The sequence below is a fragment of the Equus przewalskii genome, chromosome 12 (assembly GCF_037783145.1).
Source record: "Equus przewalskii isolate Varuska chromosome 12, EquPr2, whole genome shotgun sequence".
Lineage (NCBI taxonomy): Eukaryota > Metazoa > Chordata > Mammalia > Perissodactyla > Equidae > Equus > Equus przewalskii.
The window spans coordinates 33,397,210-33,416,185 of record NC_091842.1 but is presented as its reverse complement, the minus strand read 5'-3'; the positions used below and the strand labels follow the sequence as shown (position 1 = coordinate 33,416,185).

At 59.2% G+C, this 18,976-nt stretch overlaps 1 long non-coding RNA gene across 1 annotated transcript; it reads left to right on the top strand.

Annotated features, from left to right (window-relative positions):
• Positions 1-215: 215 nt before the first annotated feature.
• Positions 216-9,001, top strand: LOC103566896 (uncharacterized). Its single transcript, XR_011524507.1, has 2 exons — positions 216-519; positions 4,116-9,001. It is a non-coding gene; the product is annotated as an uncharacterized lncRNA (long non-coding RNA).
• Positions 9,002-18,976: the final 9,975 nt, after the last annotated feature.

Sequence of the window (18,976 nt, the reverse complement as noted above, 5' to 3'; positions counted from 1 at the left end):
GGCCACCTCTGTCCAGAAAGAGGGACTCAGATGGGGCGGCTGGGGGTCTGGGAACATGTGAGACAAGCTCAAAAAGGTTGGGAAAATGGAGGGAGGAGGTACAGAGCACCCAGCTGCCCCCTGCCAGCCAGGGTGGGGGTGCGGGGGAGGGAGCTGGGCGAGGGTGGCGAAATCTCTGGGTCAGAGGACAGCGGCAGGTCCACGGTTCACTCCCCTGGACCCTGAACAGCATGGGCCTTGTCCCTGGGAGTCCCCTATGGCTCGTCCCTTGGGGTCGGGGAGAACGTCTGGGCTGCTCTTCCCGTTTTACAGATGAAAACTTGGAACCCAGAGTCACATAAAGTGCTTGCTTTTTTCCCCTTCCTCAAATTACACAATTTAAAAGCCAAGTGTGGGCTCCGGGCCCCTCGTGGTCTCTCTCTCTCTGTGCCAGTTTCTTAACCTCGCTGCAGCCTCGGTTTCCTCCTCTGGACAATGGGGACATTTACATCCAGCCTTTGGCCGAACGCCTGGAGAATGGTAAGTGCATCCTCAGGACGCCCCCTCCATGCTCCTTCCTTTCCCGCTGTCCAGAACAGCCTGGCCTTTCCGGGGAAGTCAGACCAGCAATTCCAGTTTCACATGGGAACCAGTCCTGCCAGACAAGGATGCGGGAAGAGCCAGGCTGGGGTGGGGGGCAGGCCCCGACTCTGGGCAGGGTTTGCTGAAGGCGGAGGGGCAGGGGCTGGTCCCGCCGGGGCAGGTGAGAAAAGCACTTGGCTGGGGGGACACCTGCACTGGGGGGGGTCACACTCTGTCCCCCCCGCTGGGTGGTCCCCCTCTCTGCGCCTCACCCGTGGGATGCGGGGGAGTCCCCCACCTTGCAGCACCTTGCAGGTGTGTGAACACGCCAGTGTAGATCCCAGACGGGGGACCCCAGGAGCCGCCTTAGGGGTTCCATCCGTTTCTGGACCTTTTCCTCTTCCTCCCTCCCCTTTCCCCCCGTCTGGGACATGTCAGATTGGGCTGAGAGCCTGAGCACCCTCTCCCCTCCCCAGGGAGCCAGGGGATGTCTGGACCCCTCTCAGACCCACCAGGAGCCCTCTTTGCCTGAGCGCCCTCAGGGCTCCCGGCTCCTCAGGCTTGCATGTCCCCCCCCCCGCCCCCCGAGGTTCAGCGGTCGCTGTTCCCATCCCACAACCAGTCCTTCAGCAAGGCCTCCTAGCTGTGTCTGTCCATCCCCTCCACCCCCGCAGCCACCAGTCTGGCCCACACCGCCCCTTCCCTCCCCACACTGTCCGCACCAGCAGCCTCCGAGCTGGTCTCCTGGACCCCACGCCCAGAGCAGCCAGCGTGGCCTCTTCAAATCCTGCCCGCCTCGCTCTGCTCCACTCTCCATCCCACCTTCTTGCTGTCAGGACAGGGTCCTGCTCAGCCCGGAAGGCTGGGTGGAGGGCCCCTGCCCGTGGCTGCACCCCTCTCCACGAGCCAGCCCCACCCGACCTCCCCGTCCTGTGCCCCTCCTGCCTCCTTGCCACACGCCTGTCCGTCCCCCCTCCACCTCTCCAGGGCCTTGTACTGTCCTCTTAGACGTCAGGTGTATTTCTCAGCCCCGGTCTCCATCATACGGGGGTCTCTGGGGAGGGCTGTGGCGTGTACAGCCCACCTGGATTCCTTCAGCCAGGTTGCCTCCCTGCACCTGGAGGCAGCTGCGTCTGCGACCTCTGAGGGCTGGGGGCCCACCTGAGAGGAGGGGTCATCGCCCAGCTTTGCATGTTGCACGTCTCTGCCCCTGGGTGGACCGTGGTTCGCGGGCCAGAGGGAGGCTGGAGCCTGGCTGGGCGGCCCCTGCGCATCCCAGGGAAGATGAGGGCAGCTGTGGGGATGAGAGAAGCGAACATGTTCCAGAAGGGATCAGAGGTCGGGTGGAGGGCACTGGGCAGCCATAGCAGACGCAGTGGGTGCTCCCCGCATCCCCCATCCCGTCACTGCCCCCTGCCCCCCGGCGCCTGCCTCTCTTTTTCAGAGCACCATTTGCTGCTGGCACCCACCCCACCTGAGCCCACGGACAGCCAGAGGGGCTGGGGATTCACGCCCCCCGGGAGGTTGCCCTTATCAGTCACAGGGCACATGGGGTCCTTACTTTCCCCGAACAGAGCCCCCACGGGGTGACCCTCTCTGCTCCAGTGTGAGTCCCTGGGCAGGATCCAGTCCCTTGCTGAGCCTCCTTCCCGCCCAACGTCCCCTTCCCGGGAACCCACACTGAAGACGGGCGCCAATCAGACGTGGGGGCCGAGAGGAAGGGAGAGGCTGAGTCTGGGCTTCTGCAAGGGCAGCTGTCCTGGGCTGGGGTGCACTGGGCCGGGAGCCCTAAATGGAGCGGGTGAGGGCCGCAGAGTCGCCTTGTGGACGAGTTCTTATATTGGTCATGTTGCCAAAAGTGCCAGAAAAATGGTGCCCCTGGCCCAGCGAGGCTCCCTTCCCAGCCGGGGGCTGACCAGCCTCTCCCTGGCTTGGGTCGGGCGGAGCGGAGGCCGGGACATCTGCTCAGCGCAGAAGGGGCCAGATGGGGGCCTTCCTGGAAAATGCCTCCCCGGGGGACAAGGCTGGTCCCAGAAAGCGTGAGTCATGAGCAAAGCGATGGGATCGAGCCTCTCCCGCACTGGCCAGGGCCGAGGGTGCCTCCCCGCACTGCCCCACAGAGGGTTCGCCTCCTGCATCCTCGGAGTCTGGACACGCGTGGTGACCCCCCTCCCATCTCTGCCTTAATCCCACAGGGCCCCCGAGGATGCGCCCCTCCTGCAGATGGGGTCCGTGCTCCGGACATGCTGAGGTCACATGGTGACGCAGGGCCTCAGCCCGGCTTCCCGACACCTTTCCACTCTACCAGGCCGATGCCCAGGGTTCCCACCTGGGGATTCCCCGGGTCTCCCCAGCCCTCCCCCCTCCCCCCACAGTGATGATGGAGAGTCATCACAGCGTGTGGGTGCCCGTCATCCAAACGGCCTTCCCGGCACAGGACGGGGACAGAGCCAAGCTCTGGGTGTTGGGAAGCCCAGGGCACCCCCGACCTCGGGATTCCTCAGCCCCTCCCTGCACCCCTCACCCCTCCACTCCTCCCGGTGATGCCTCGTGGCTGGTGGGCCCCTGCCCTGCCCCTGTCAGCCCGGCAGGGTCACAGGACTCGGCACACCTGGGGCCCGGGAAGGGGCGCGCCCCTTCCCTCTGGAGCCGGAGCCCCCTCCAGCTCTGCCTCGGCCCCCCAGGCCTGGGTGGAGCGAGCAGGCAGCAGCAGGCACGGGTTCCGAAGGTAGGGCTGCTCCCCGCGGGGCCTGCACGGGGAAGGACGGGGCTGTGCGGGCAGGGACCCTGGAGCGGGGTCTCTCTGTCCCGCTGGTCCCCCCAGCCTTCACAACCCTGTCACCCAGCTTCTCCCCTGGGAGGCTGGCTCAGCTGTCCACCTCCCCCAGCCCGCCTCCAGGGGTGGGGGCAAGGGACTCACTGGGTTCCTCCCTTCTCCCGGCCCCAGGCAGGATCCTTGGACCTTATTAATAAGAACAACCAAATCTATTAAGTGTTTACCCCATGCCTGGCCTTCAGCTGGACACTAGGCTCCCATCGTTGTACTGATGATCCCCATTTCTCCGATAAGGAAACAAGCTCAGAGAGGTTAAGCAACCTACCCAGAGGCACACAGCTAGTACATGGTGGGGCTCCTATGTGACTCTCAACCCCTGGCCTTTCTTATTCTTCATAAACCTATGTTGTCCATTCAGTCACACATGCTTAAGGGGGCCTTCCAGCAGCTTGAGAAATGTTTGTGGAATGAATAACCACAGCTGCTACTCCCTGCAGGCTGCCTACGGTTTTATTTACTTATTTGACATTCAAGTGAGCTTTTTGGAAAGATGGTTCAAAATGCCAAAGGGACAAAGGGTCCCCCCCCCCATTCTCTGTCCCTCAGCCGCCCACTTCCCTCCCAGACACCAGTTCCTCATGTTTCCTTCGAGAGAGACCTGACGCAATTCCTCCAATGTTAGTTTACTCTGCACGCTGTCTTAGTCAGCTATCGCTGCATAACAAATCACCCCAAACTTAGCAGCTTAAAATATCGACCACCCTTGATTTTCTCACAGTGTCTGGGTCAGCAGTTTGGGAGCTGCTCGTCTGGGTGGTTCTGGCGCAGAGTCTCCCATGAGGATGAAGTCGGATGTCAGTGGGGGCTGTGACCACGTGAAGGCTCGACTGGGGCTGCGGGAGTCACTTCCAGGATGGCTCACTCACGTGGCTGTTGGCAGGAGACCTCCGTCCCTCACCACGTGGACACTGGAGTGTCCTCGCAACAGGCAGCTGGCTTCCCCCAGGGCGAGTGAGCCAAACGGAGGCAAGCCGGAAGCTGCAGTATCTTTTATGACCGAGCCCCAGAAGACACGCATTTCCACCATATCCTGTTACTCACACAGGTCGGCCCTGGTTACTGTGGGCGAGGACCACACACGGGCGTGAATACTGGGAGGAAAGAATCGTCGTGGGTCACCTGGAGGCTGCCGACCCCACATAGCGTCCTCCATTTGGGTCATTCTGGATCTTTTGCTGTTACAGTCCTGTCTTCGTACGGGCGTTATTTCCAGTCTGTCTGGAGGAGCAGCATGTAGGGACAGATGGCTAAGGCAGGGGGCGTGGGGCTTTGAAACGTGGTCCTGAAGTCTTCGTTTTTTCTTGCATTGAGAGATGGGGTCCATATTTCCTCTCCTTGATAGTGAGTGGGCCTTGGATGAATTCACACTGAGGGAGCATTGCAGAAGTGATGCTGTGTGACATCCGAGAGGGGGTCATAAACAGCCACGCGGTCCCCACCGTGTTTGCTGGACCACTGGCTCTTGGAGCCCTGAACCGCCATGCAGGGCGGCCATGCTGTGAGGAAGCCCATGACGCATGAAGGGACCACACGTCAGCGCATCAATCAGCAGTCCCAGTGACCCCCAGCCCTTGGGTCGCACCAGCAAAGATGCCAGTCCTGTGAGTGAAGAAGCCTGCGGACAGTCCAAGTCACCCCCCAGCTGAGGCCTTAGTCTTCCTGGGGCAGAAATAAGCCACAGAAAACTAGAATAAAGGATATGGGGGGCCCCTTTTATTGGTGCCAGGCCCTTACACACCTTAGCTCCCTTCATCCTCCCATCAGTCCGTCAGGGCAAGTATTATCATGCCCATTTTACAGATCCAGAGACTAAAGCTCAGAGAGGTTCAGCCACTTGCCCAAGACGTCACAGCAGGTGACTGAGAGAGCTGAGACGCTAACCTGGGTCTGACTCCAGACCCAGCCTGTGATGCAGGCACAGGGCTGTCTGCCAAGGAGGGAAGCAACGAGCAGGCTCAGCCACGCGGAACTTCCAGACCTGAAGGTGCACACTGGCTTAGATCGGAAGTTCCACGCCCCAGGACTCTGGGAGTCCTTTTTGGCAAAAACCACCCGGAAACTGTGCATTTACTTTCCCGGCCAAGGCTGGAGGCAGAGAGGAGTATGGCGGCTCCCTTCTTGGCGGGAATTCTGTTTGCTGAGCATCGTGAGCGGCATCGGCTCTTGCCAGTGGTTAGGGTCCCTCTGTTTAGCAAACAGACGAAGCTCCCGCCTCCTTCAGAAGGAGGGGCCCTCCAAGCGCGCAGCTGCGTCAGAGCGCGCTCCACGGGCGCGCACGTGGCAGGGCCTGCCTCGGGGCTGCCCCTGCTGGCGGGGGCGGGTACTGCGACCCAGCTCTAGGGGACCGGGAGGTGAGACGCACGCACGTGGGGGCGATCGTTGCAGCTGGGGACGCTCTGCAGAGGCGGGATCCACGAAGAGGCGGGGCTGCACAGCGGTTACGCCCACGGCCGGGAGTCAGGTGGTCTGAGTTCCAGCCCGTGCCCTGCCATGTGTCACGTAGGAAAACAAGCCACGCCGGGCATTTCACAGGAAGATGGTCAGAGTGAGGAGGCTCCACGGGTTGCATGCTGAGGCCCCGGAGGTTAGCACCAGCGGGAAACCGAAAGGGAAGGAGGGGGGTCAGTGTCACCAGAGCCCCCGAGCGGGGCCGCCAGTGGAAGCGGAACTTTTCCGAAGGAAGGAGGTCCCCCTGGAGCTGGTGCCGCGGAGAAGTCCTCGCTGCTGCCAAAGATGCCACCGGACCCGAGAGGGGACTTCTCCCCGTCCCCGCCCTCCAGGCCCGCGCTGCCCCGTGAGCGGACCCGCTGGAAGCCAGTGGGCAGGCGGCCTGGGACGCGTCACCCGCGCCCGCGGAGTTGGGCAGGGGACGACCGGGAGCGCACGGGCGCGGGCCCGGCACGGCCTCTCCCGGTGCCAGCTCGGCGGGGACCGCGGCCGGCGACCCTGTGCCCACCTCCGGGCTGCACGCGAGGGTCAGGAGGAAGCCCCGGGGCTCGACCTGGCGCCGGCCGGGCTCAGTGGCCCTGGGCACCCAGGTCCCCGAAGTCACCAGCACGCCCGACTGTTCCCGTGGCCCGTCCCAGCCTGACCGCGAGCGCGGGGGTCAGCTTGCAGCCACGTCCTCTCACCTGCGGCCCGCTTCTGTCTGCAGGTGTCCGTAAAGTGCGCGTGTGCCGGGGTGCATGGGGGGGTGAGTGTGAGCGTGTGTCAGCGTGTGCGGTATGTGAACGTGCAAGTGTGTGAGGATGTATTGTGTGTGGTGTTTGTGTAAGACTGGTGTGTGTGTGTTTTGTGTGTGTGTGAGTGTGTGAGGCAGTGGTGTGTGAATATGAGGCCTGTGTGGGTGTCGTGTGTGTGTGTGTGTGCGAATGCACTTATGTGAGGATCATGTATGACTGTATGTGTAAGCATGTGTGGTGGATGCGTGAGACAGTGTGTGGGTGGGTGTGAGGGTGTGGTGGGGATGTGGCGTGTGAGTGTGTGTGGAGTGTGTGAGGGTGCGATGTGGGGGTGTTGTGTGTGTGTGGGGTGTGTGGGTGTAGCATGAGTGTGTATGTGGAGTGGCATGTGTGTGGGGGTGTGTGAGGGTGTGGTGTGTGGGCGTGCAGTGTGTGTATGAGCATGTGAGGGGGTCGTGGGGGGGTGGCGTGTGTGTTAGTGTGAGTGTGTGTGGAGTGTGTGAGGGTGCAATGTGGGGGTGTTGTGTGTGTGAGTATATGTGTGGGGTGTGAGTGGGTGTAGCATGAGTGTGTATGTGGGGTGGCATGTGTGTGTGGGGGGGGTGTGAGGTGTGTGTGGGGGTGTGTTGTGTGTATGAGTGTGAGTGTGTGAGGGGGTGGTGTGACTGTGGCGTGTGTGTGAGTTTGAGTGTGTGTGGGGTGTGAGTGGGTGTAGCATGAGTGTGTATGTGGGGTGGCATGTGTGTGTGGGGGGTGTGAGGGTGTGGTATGTGGGGATGTAGTGTGTGTATGAGTGTGAGCGTGTGAGGGGTGGTGTGAGTGTGGCGTGTGTGTGAGTTTGAGTGTGTGTGAGTGTGAGGGGGTGTGGGTGTGGCATGTGTGGGTGCGTGGTGGGTGTGAGCTGGCTGCAGGGTGAGGTCGGGCCCCGTCCTCTGGAATCGCGTGGAGCCACCCTGGAGCGGCCCAGCCTGTGGCCCTCGGCTCCAGACAAGTGGGGCCAGGGGACCCGGGTTCTTCCAGGAGACTGAGGGGCCTCCTGCGGGCTGTGTGACCTTGGCAGCCCACGTGACCTCTTCTGTGCCTCAGTTTGCACCTCAGGGAGACGGGATGGAGCTGGGACGTGGCAGGGCCTCGGGGGTGGCCCATGGGGAGCCGGCTGCACCTGAGCTGGGACCCCCTGGGTGGCGCCAGCGGCCGCTCTCGGCTCCGGCCCTGGAAAGAGCCGCACACGAGCTTCGGAACCACACAGACTGCCCCTTGCCATCTCCTCTCGTCATCGCGTCTGAGGAAGTGACAACGACCCCTAATAGAAAATTAAACTTTCCCGAAGTCAGTGTTCTAAAGTCAGTTTTCTAAAATTGACTAAAATCCCCAAGGCTGGCTGTGCCGAGTGCCGTCGGGGATGCAGACGGCAGGGACTCTGAGGCAGGGCTGGGGGACGGAGCCCACCCAGCCCTCGGGAGAATGGGCACATCCATCCACTCACCCTAGGTGAACACGGCCTCTGGCCCAGCGTCCCCTCCTAGGGATTAACCCCAAGACCGAGCGCCCCTGCCCCACAGCCAGGGACCGGGTGTTAGCAGCCTCATCTCTCAGAATAGCCCCCCACTGGAGACAGCCCCGTGCCCACCAACAGGATAGTGGATCAACAATGTGATGCACACACAGTGGAATACTACTCAGCCCTGAAAAAGAACAGACTCTGGCCATCCGCTCCTGTGTGGGGGACACTCACAGATGTGTGTGGCGAGAGAAGTCAGATATAAGCCATCACACATTGCGTTACTCCACTTATCTGAAGGCAAAATTCATCAACAGGGTCGGAAACCAGAACCAGGGACTCCCTCCGGCCCGGAGGAGGGGCAGGACGCTCTGAGGAACTTTCTGGGTGCTGGCAGTGTCCTGTGTCTCGAACCCAGCGGTGGTTCCATGGGCACACACCTGTGTCAAACATCTGGAGTTAAACACACCACTGACGGGGTGCTTTCCCTCAATAAACACTTAAAAGTCATCTTTTTAAAGGAACCGATGGCTTGTAGGAATCGTAGGAAAGAGGCAGTGACACAGGCCAGGACGTGGCCGAGCCTGGCACACGTCACACCCTGTGAAAAAAACCAGACACAGAAGGTGACACCTATTGTGTGATGCCGTCGATAAGAAATGTGCAGACTAGGCAAATCCATGGGGAAGAAAAGATGATTCGGGGGTGGCAGGGGCTGGGGGCGGGGGAGTGGGGGCTGACTGCCACTGTGCACGGGGTCTCCTTTGGGGGTGATGGAAACGTTCTGAAACTCGAGGGTGACGATGGTTGACAACTCTGTAGGCGTGCCAAGTGCCGCTAAACTGCACACTTGAAAATGCTGGATTGGATCTCATGTGTGTTTGACTTCAATTTTTAAAAAGTAACTGATGGTGAAACAAAGCCTTCGAACTCCCCTCTTAATCCTCCCGATGTCCCTGCATGGGATGTCCTATTTTCTCCGTCTTGCAGGTGAGGCAGTCCAGGCCCAGAGAGGTGTCGGAGGTCACACAGCCTCCCCAGACCTTGGCTGTGAGCCATCCCCGGGTCGCAGGAAGCGTTCCTGGAAAGCAAGCCGCCCCGAGTTCCTCGTAGAGATCAGAGGAGCGGCAAGATCCCCAGGCCAGGGCAGAGGTCCCCACCCTGGACGCTGGTGACACTTCCCCCGGGTGGGGGTGTGGCGGGGGGGGGCGGTACACGCAGATCTCAGCCCTGAACAGCCTGTCCTCTCACCTTGTGGTTCTCGGGAGGCAGAGAACAGCCTGTCCTTTGAGCTTCCTGTCGCTTCTCCGCGCTGCCTGCGGGTCTCTGGGGCTCCCGGGGGGGGGGGGGGGGGGGGGAGGGGGGTGTCCTGGGGCCCCCTGAGCTGAACGGCCCCAGCCCCCTCCCGAGTGGTTCTCCCTGAAAACGGGTTTTTCAATTAACCCAAGTGATGGGTGGCAACGTGATAAAGGCAGAAAATGCAGAGAAACGGAGTGGGTGCCGCACACCTGGAAACATGGGTAGCGGTTTCCCCCTCCCCTCCCCTGCCTCCCCCCGCCACCTCCCCTCCCTCTCCCACCCTCTCCTCTCCCCTTCCCTCCTCTCCCTCCCTCCCTCCCTCCCTCCTTCCCTCCCTCCTTCCTTCTTTCCAAAAACATTTATTGAGCGCCTGCTGTGTACCAGGTGCTCACAGCATCCAGGCACTGGAAACGCAACAGTGAAAAAAACAAGTCCCTGCTCCTGCACCGTTTACATTCTGGAGGGACTTTCCGTGTGCGTGTGTGTGTGTGTTGGCGGTGGAGAAGACAAGCCAAGATGCTTGTCGAGTACTTTCTCCGAGCTGTTCCGTGTCCTGGACATATACCCACTCCGCTAATCCTCAGAACACCCCCGTGAAGTAGACGATGTTAGCAAAGAGGCCCAGAGAGGTGAAGTGACTTGCCCAGCATCACACAGCCAGCCAGTGGCAGAGCCGGGATTGAACGCAGGCTGCCTAACCACGGCACTGAGCTGCTGCTGGAGGCGATGGCAGCCGAGGATGGACAGAGATGAAGAAACAGGTTTCTCTTTGCAGCACCGGCCTGCGTTTCACAGGCTGTCTTGTCTTGACGGGTTTTGTTGGTCCCCGGAGCCTCTGAGCTCCTTGTAATGGGGACAGGCAATGTGGAAACTGCATAAAGTCGGCACTGAAATCCTCTCCTCCCCACGGCCCCGTCCCCCCCAATTCTGCTCCCACAGTTCAGGGTATCCAGGTGGGGTTTCTTGGGTTGGCAGGATGCCACCCCGGCTCCCCAGCCCCCAGGTCCCCTCCCCAGGCGGTGGACGCAGCCCCTCCCCGGGGCCCAGCCCGGTTTCTCTTTCAGGCGTCTGTAGTCCCCGGCTGCTGTCACCCACAGCTATTCTCGGCTCCCGGCCCTTTCACTTTCTGCTCTGCCTCTTCCTGCCCCGGGGTTCCCCGGCAGCCCCTGCTCCCCCTTGTCGCCCCAGCTCGCTCTCCGTGCCCCTCTCACCGTCAGCCCGAAAGCCGCGGAGGAGGCCGCAGACAGAAGGCAGCCAGGCCTGGGCTCCGTCCCGCTCTGTCCCTTCCTGGCCGTAGGCTGTGTGCCTCTGCCCTCTGAGCCACATGGCCCAACCTGGGCAGGGGTGCTGCTCGTGTCCACCTGCCGGACTGTTGGGAGGGTGCAGGCTCCCAGGAGAACCTCCCAGGGGTCTCGTCCTAGCACCGGACCTGGTGCATAGTAGGAGCGCAGTGAGACTCCCACGGCTGGTCCCCCGTGGGCTGGGGCGCTGAGAAGGAGGAGGCAGGTGGGGTGGCCTGGACAGCCCGGGGTGGGCCCAGCCCTGCTCTGCCTTGGGCCAGTCACTTCCGCTTTCTGGGCCTCAGTTTCCACATCTGCGCCATGAAGCAGCTCAACGGAAGGATAGAGTGTCACAGTGCAGAGTGACAAAGGCAGGGCTAGAGGAAGCCTGGGGGGGCTGTGGGAGCCCCGAGGGGCTCTCGACTTGGGTGGGAAGTGGTTTGGGAAGGTTCCCGGGAGAGGGAACACCTGAGCTGAGTCTCAAAGGAGAATAGTGTTCAGAGGTCATAGAAGGTGGGCCAGACCGTCCAGAGGGAGAAATCAGCAGGTGCAAAGGCCCAGGGGCAGAGGGGCAGGGGAGGGGGAAGGAATGAGGCTGGCCTACAGGGACAGGTCACGCAGCTGCTAACCCTCAGGCAGACCTGCTCCCCAGGCCACGGGACGGCTGTAAGTGGCAGTTGACAGGTCCATCTCCCAGCTAGAGTCGGGGCTTCCTGAGGTGGGGCCAGGCCTCATCAGTCTTTGAGTTTCCTGCATCTAGAAACCGCATGGAATGGGCAAGAAGAAGCAGTCAATGAATGGATCACACTTTGTGCTCCTCCGGAAGGCCTGGCCTCTGAGGAGGGGTTCACGGCATGAGGCGGTCCGTCCCCGTGTCAGCCAGCTCTTGCTGTGTAACAAACGTCCCCAGCACGAGCGGCTTAAACCAGTAAGCATGGCCGGGTGCTCGTGAGTCTGTGGGTCGGCCGGGTGCTGCTTCCCGCCTGGGCTCATCTCGGCTGCTGCCTTCTTGCATCCACAGTCAGCTGATGGGGCCGCCGGGCTGGCTGGTCCCTGGTGGCCTCGGCTGGGACCACTCCTCGTCGTTCCGTGGGGTCTCCCGTCATCCAGCAGGCCCGCTGGGGCTTGTTCTCATCGCGGTTGCAGAGTCCCAAGAAAGCAAGTCGAAGCCTGAAGGCATCTCGGGGTCCAGGCTGGGAGACGGCCCGGCATCTCTCCGTCACCTTCGTCGCTTCCTGTTGGCTAGAGCGGCCGAGGCTGTGAGTGGAGATAGAAGCTTCCCGACGAGGGGGCAGCGAAGGCGTGTTGTCAAGAGCACGGGTACAGGGAGGGACGAAGAACGGCAGCATTGATTTCCCAGCCAATCTGACACCGCGTGCCACCACCTCCCGCGTCGCTAAGGAAGCTGCAGTCCCCAGTCAGCGACCGTCTCAGCATCGGGCGGGGACCCAGTTCTGGTCCAGGAGGCGCGAGGAGAGCCCGCGGGGCTTTGGGGGGAAGCTTTCTGGGCTCCTAAGGGGAGCCCTGGGGAGACAGGGTGGCTGTTTTTCTGCTGGAGGTGACACCTGGAACCGCGCGGCCATCCTAGGACCAGCCTCAGAGGTGTCACGGCAGAGAGATGGTGGCCCGCGTGGTGGGGCCGCTGAATCGACCGGGCCAGAAAGCCACGCTCCATCTGCACTTCCTGTCGAACGAGATAGAAAATCTCCAGCGTCTTAAAGTCGCTTTATATCAGGCTTCCTGTTACTGGGACCACCGCGTCCCCGGTGACCCTCTGAACAGGCCAGGTCGGAGCTGAAGGGGCGCCAGACTTTTCTCTTCAATGATGCTGGTGGGTCCCAAGGGCGGCCCCCCAGCATCTGCCTTTCATTTTGCACGGGGCCCACCTGCCAACCGCACCAGGACCTCAGCCCCAGTGGCCGACCCAGCGGCCAGCAGCCTGGCTTCGGAAGACCTGGGTTTTGTTGAGTTGGGCTCTGCTCCTTTGTGCTGTGCAGCACCAGACAGATCTCCCGACCTCTCTGAGCCTTAGGTCGCTCTTCCATAAAATGAAGAAATGAAACCCATCTTTTCATGGTTAGTGCTTAATGATAGCAAGTTGAAAATATTTCAAAAGCTCCGTCGGGCAATGAAAATTTGCATCTCGATAGCTTTTTATAGTTTCCAGTTTGCTTCCTAGTACCTAACAATAATAATAACCACAGGAATAATAACAGCTGGCAATTATGGAGCCCCTCCTATGTGCCAGGCCCCCTCCTGGGTGCTTCCCACGCACTGTCTCATTTAATCCTCCGGCAGCTCCTCTGCCCGGAGCTGTCCCAGCTCCCATCTCACTCTGAGTGAAAGCCTAACTCCTGGCAAGGATCCACAAGTCCCTGCAGGATCTGATACTGCCAGCCCCCCGCCGACATCGTCTGCTCTTCCCCCCCTGGCTCACATTGCACCAGCCACACTTGCCTCTTTCCCTGAACGTGCTGCCCCAGGGCCTTTGCACCTGCTCTGGCTTCTGCCTGGGATGCTCTTTCTGTGTCCAAATCAGTAGCTCACTCACCTCCTTTAGTTCCTTGCTCCTCAGAGAGGCTTCCCCTGACATCCCCCAAAAATAGCAACTCTTCAGATGATGGCAGTCCCGGCCAACATCTTGTCTGCAACCTCAGGAGAGACCCTGAGCCAGACCCATGCACCACTCCCTGATTCCTGACCCACAGACACTGTGTGAGATAAACATTTATTATTTTAAGTATTTGTGTGGGTTATCTACTGCTGTGTAACAAATTACCCCAAACTTAGTGGCTTCAAACAACACAGATTTATTATCTCACTGTTGTCGCAGGTCAGAAGGTTGGCGTGGTGTGGCTGGATTCTCTGCTCGGGGTCTCATTGGGCTAAAATCAAGGTGCCAGCTGGGGTTTTGGTCCCCACTTGGAGGCTCTGAAAAAATCCACTCCCAAGCTCATTCTTGATTTTGGCAAAACTCAGATCCTGTGGCTGTAGGACTGAGGCCCCCGTGTCCTCACCGAGGGCTGCTCTCGGCTCTAAATGTGGCCCACGTTCCATCCACACGCAGCCCCTTCCCCCTCCGCTCCAGCACCAGTGCATCCCATCTTTCTTGTGCTTCAAATCTCTGACTTCCTCTTCAGGCACCAGCCAGAGAAAATGCTGCCCTCGTAAAGGATTTGTGTGATCAAGTGAAGCCCATGGGAGAATCTGGTTTTTTGTAAAGTGAACCACGTCATGCAACATAACCCAATCGCGGGAGCAAGATCCACATATATACACATCCTGGGGGTTAGGCGGGGCGGCGGGAAGCGATGGGGCTCTCTTAGAATTCTGCCTCAGCCTCTGAGAGCCGGGGAAATTTATACACAGAAATAGGAAATTAATGCAGTCGCTGATGGGTTTTCCAATATGAAACTCACGTCCTTCAGTTTTAGAGAATTTCTTCTCTCTGTTTCCTCTGTTTCTCTCTTTAACTCCTGTCAGTCGGGTGTTATATCTGGTGGAATAATCCTCTAACTTTCTCATCTTTTCTCTCGTATTTTCAGTCCTTTCCTCTTTGCAGATTTCCTCAGCCCTCCCTCCCAGGGCGGAGGTTCCACTTTTTCTTTCTGCTCCCATCTCTCTGGTCCTTCCTCGTTCTAGGAACGTTCCTGACATGGCCTCTTGTTCTTGGGTGATAGATGCGGCATCTTTTATTTCTCTGAGGGTTTTTTTGTCATCTTGATTTTTCCTGCCTTTGCCCCGCACTGGCTCTGTTTCCTAGAAGTTCTTTTCCTCTGTTGATTTGCTATCTGGCTTTCGTTTTACAAGCTTGCCTCCATGTCTGTGGATGCTCGGCGATGAGTTCCCATTGAAGAGCAGAAAACTGAGAACGGTCGGAAGCTCTGTGCCTGCGGGCGGGGTGTGTGGACGGGTGAGTGTCACCCAGGTGACTGGGCAGGGTCTGGCTGCCACTGGAGGATCCCAGAGGCAGCATCTGAAGCGTCTCCTGCTGGGCAGGTCAGAAACTCCTGCCTGGGGGAGAGCAGGGCTGCCAGCTTCCGGGGACCAAGCCGAGGGATGAGGAAGGGGCATCTTGCTGATGGGCACGTGGCCTTTTTCTCCACCCCTGATCCCACCCTCCACTCAGCCTGGCGCCCTCAAGTTCACGGCCTCCAGCACAGTTGTTATTTGGTTGGTGTGTTTATTAGGGGTGTGGGGAAAGAGGCGGATATAGAGACTGGGGGGCTGAGAGCCTCACAAATTATCCCTTGGCATCCCATGATGGCAGGTGGTGGGGAATAAAAATGAACCAGACATGCTCTGCTGTCAAGGTTGAAGACCTACTAATTTCTGAGCACCTACTGTGTGCTGGGCAATGAATCTGGATCACGGTTTTGCCCCTCAGGGGTACATTTGGCCATGTCTGGAGACATTTTTGCTGTCACAACTGGGGTGGGGGCTGGTTGGGTATTACTGGTGTCTACTGGGTGAGGCCAGGGATGCTGCTGAATGCCCCACAATGCACAGGACGGCCGCACAACAAAGGATTCCCCAGGCCTGAAAGCCAAGAGTGTCAAGGTGGAGACAATCTGTTCTAGGATTTCCTGACTTCACGGGAAAGGAGCAAAGAATTTCTATGTCCTCAGCACCAACTATGTGTTTTCTCAGCAACCTACAGCTTAGGGATCCTCGGCCCCACTAGGTGGCTGGGGAATCAGAAGGTGAACCAGCCTACAAGGGGACACAGGGGACGAGAAAGCTGGCAGGGGACAGCTCTGCTCTCTGCCTGCGCCAGGTATGTGTTCGGGGAGCGGGGGCCGCAAACGCCCGCCTTCCTGCCCAACCCCCTCCTCCCGACGGCCCCGGGGAGGGGGGAAGAGCAAGGGTGGCAGCAGCTGCCGGGGTGCGAGCCGGCCCAGACCTGTGGCCCTGCCTGACGTTTGTCCCCACCGAGCCATGTGACAAGCCCAGGCCACAAGAAAGAGGTTTCAACAAGCGTTATCGCTTCCTGGAACTCCGACGCGGCAACTTCCCCGAAGACCGGCTGTGCCTGGCGGGCGGGCTGCGCGCAGTGGGGACCAGGCTGCCCTGTCCTCCTCCGCTGTCTCCGCAGCTGCCACCCTCTATCTCAGTCTGACTACCTGGAAATGCTCCGCCCAGCAACATCCTCAGGAGCCGCGGGGTGGGGCTGGACCAGAGGGTCCTCCCAGCGGCCTCTGGGATGCTCGGCCCGGGCTGGACCAGGCTGGGACCCCCGATGTCCAGAAACACAGCCCCTCTCCTCTCGGCCCCTGACGAGGGCAGTCGGCAATCAGGCTGGGCACAGTGGCCTCAGTGTTACTGGCAGCAAAACGGACACACATCTCCCATCCCGTTTCGTCTGCCCGCCAGCCAGGGGCCACTTGCAGGCAGGCACACGATTTCTGTTCCTGTCTTGCTGCTTCTGGCCTTGGAAATCCAGAGAGGTGGGAGAAAAAAAAAAAAATCCCATTTTGGTGAGGGCAGGGGGGTCAGTCAGAAACTCCGAATTCTTGGATGCCCGTTATCTCTGGGGTGGCTGTGATGACTCTGGAATAAGTCATTTCCTCAGTCCCCAGTTCACAGAAACCCCGGGCCGTAAATAGAGAGCCGACCGCAGAGGGGCGGGGTGGTGGGTGTGCGGGTAGCCAGAACGAGAAGGCGGGTGAAGAGGGAGGGACCAGGGACAAAATCGGAATCCTCGGAGCAGGCAGACCCCTCCTGGCCCCGCCAACGGGGTTCACTCAACCTGCGACATGAAGATGCTGTTAAGGCGAACCGCATGAAATTGCCAACACGCTGGTGTTTTTCACCTGCGGAAACGGCAATTTCGTGTGATTCAGCCTCACAGGCGCTGCCCGGAAGATGTTTGAAGAGTTGAAGGCGCTCCCGGGAGGCGCTCAGCACAGGGCCTGCCTGGCACACATGCTGAAGAAAGAGCAGCCCTCATGCTACCTTATAATGCACACTTTCTATCTCCTGTCTAGCAATAGGTGGCCAGTGATAATGATGGTAAATATTCCTGCCTCTTCCACCCATCCTCCCCTTGTCGATCCCATAGCGACTTCCATTTATGGAGCATCTCGCACGTGCCCGGGATGGGCGTCAGCATTCCCTGTTGTCACTAACGCTCGATGTCACGCAGGATTCCTGAGCACGCCGTGTGCAGGCACGATGCGATGGCTCACCGTTCGTGCCCACGGGGGACATAAGCCAACACCGTCACTGTGGGTCACTTCTCATTCTGAGCATCCCGGCTAGGAAGGTCCTCTTGCCGCATGAACTTGAGCAAGCCGCGCTGTGCTCACGGTTTGTCCCGAGCTCATGCTCAACTAGAGTGTGAAGGCCAGAGGTCACCCTGTCCCAGGACGATTGATTCTTTTAGCCCCAGTGTAGGACTTTGCATTAATGACTTAACTTTCACCTTGGCGCCCGCTCAACGTCTTAATCCAGAGCTCATTTGGGATCCTGATTCTGCTGGCCGGTGGGTTCGCCGTCCTTGCGGTAAACAGATTGTCTCGATTCCTAGGAAGGGGTCCAGGAAGACGGAATGAAGGACGGAGCTGAGGCCAGCGCTCTGGGGCACACCCACCGCTCAAGACCGCTCAGCCAGCTGGCCTGTGTGCGTGTGCATGTGCGTGTGTAGCTAAAAATTTACAAAGTCAGCGGCCCAACCTGGATGTTGATGCTTCTGCCTGGATTCAGACCTCACTGAGGTCTAATTCTGGTTTTGTCACCCATTAGCTGTGTGACCCTGGGCAAGTTGCTTCATTTCTCTGGGCCTCAGTTTCTCCATCTGAGAAAGGGGGCTAATACTGGTCCGGCCCCTATAAGGGGGTAAGAGGATTGACTGAGACCGTGTGTGTGTGTGTGTGTGTAGCTCCCAGCACCCAGGGGACACGTCACACGGGCTCCAGTTTGAGGAGTCTGAGGCATGACGCGCTTCTGCACCAGACACATCCTAGAAAGTGAAGCTGCAGGGCGTGCATGGAGGCAGCACTCTAGCCGAGGCAGGGGTAAGGCGAGGCTGTCCCCCAGGGACTGGAGGAGCACTCGTGTCCCCACAGAGGGCCCCTCGGAGGGCCAGCCTCCCTCCTTTCCCCACCCCGCCCAGGGGTTCGGGGTCCCTGTGCCAGAGTGACAGCGGCTCCCTCAGCGGCAGTTTCCCCATCCATGAAAAAGGAACAAAACCTCAGTGGACAGTGAGAACATTCGATGAAACGTCCACCCCAAGGTCAAGCCTGGGCCCCTCCCCTGCTCCCACTGGGCCCCCGCTTCCTCCCCATCCTGCCTTGTCCGCTGTGACCTGGAGGGCTGCTCATGAAATGCTAAGTAGAAAAACTCGGTGACAATACGGGTCATAAAGAATCGTGCCCTTTTCTTTTTCAAAGAAAAAAAATCTATGTCTCGGTAGAAATCAGGAAAATATATATGATGCATTTAATACTAACATTATTGGTAGATGCTTTAAAAAATTTAAAAGCAAATGTGGAAATGAAAACGTAATGTGGATTGGTGTGGGATGTCGAACGTGGGGGAGGCTGTGCCGTGGAGGGCGGTGGGTACACGGAAAGTCTGCTTTCCATTCAGTTTTGATGTGAACCTAAACCTGCTCTAAAAATAGTCTGTTTCAAAAAATGGGAAGGGAAAATTTTTTTAATGTGGAATTTTTTTTCCAAAGCAAAGAAAGTAAGCTGTTAAGAAGAACCACGAATCCGGAGGTGTGAGCGTCTGCATTCCAACAGACATCACAGAGGGGGATCCCCGTGGGCCCCAGCTCCTGGCAAAACCAGTCTTGCCTCTTCCAGACCAGAGAGCTGTTTTGTCTCTTCTTAGGATGCGTGGCTCCGTTTCCCTCACTCGCCCTTCCTTCCAGCCAAACCTGACCCCGACCCTTGCTGCTCTTCAGGCTCTGATTACCCAGGGCTCTTTGGGTTGCAAGTGACAGAAACATAACTCGGACAGGCATAAGCAAAAAAGGAAACTCGTGGTGTGTCTAACAGGTAAGCCCAGAGGTGGGTTTCAGGCATGGCTGGATGCAGGGGCTCATACAGTGCATCAGGGCTTGCTTGGGCTCCATCTCTCCCACCCCTTTGACACAGTGAGCACAATGGCTGCCTGGGGCAGTAACACCGATGACGGGAGATGATAACATAGATCACTTTGCAAATGCTATTCCTCTGCCTGAGATGCCCTTCCCCACAGAGGCTGCCCAGGGGAACTCCTTCCCACTCATCCTTGAAGACTCAGACACTGATGCCTCCAGGAAGCCCTTCCTGACTCCCAGTCTCCCACCCTCCTCCCCACGATTCCTGGG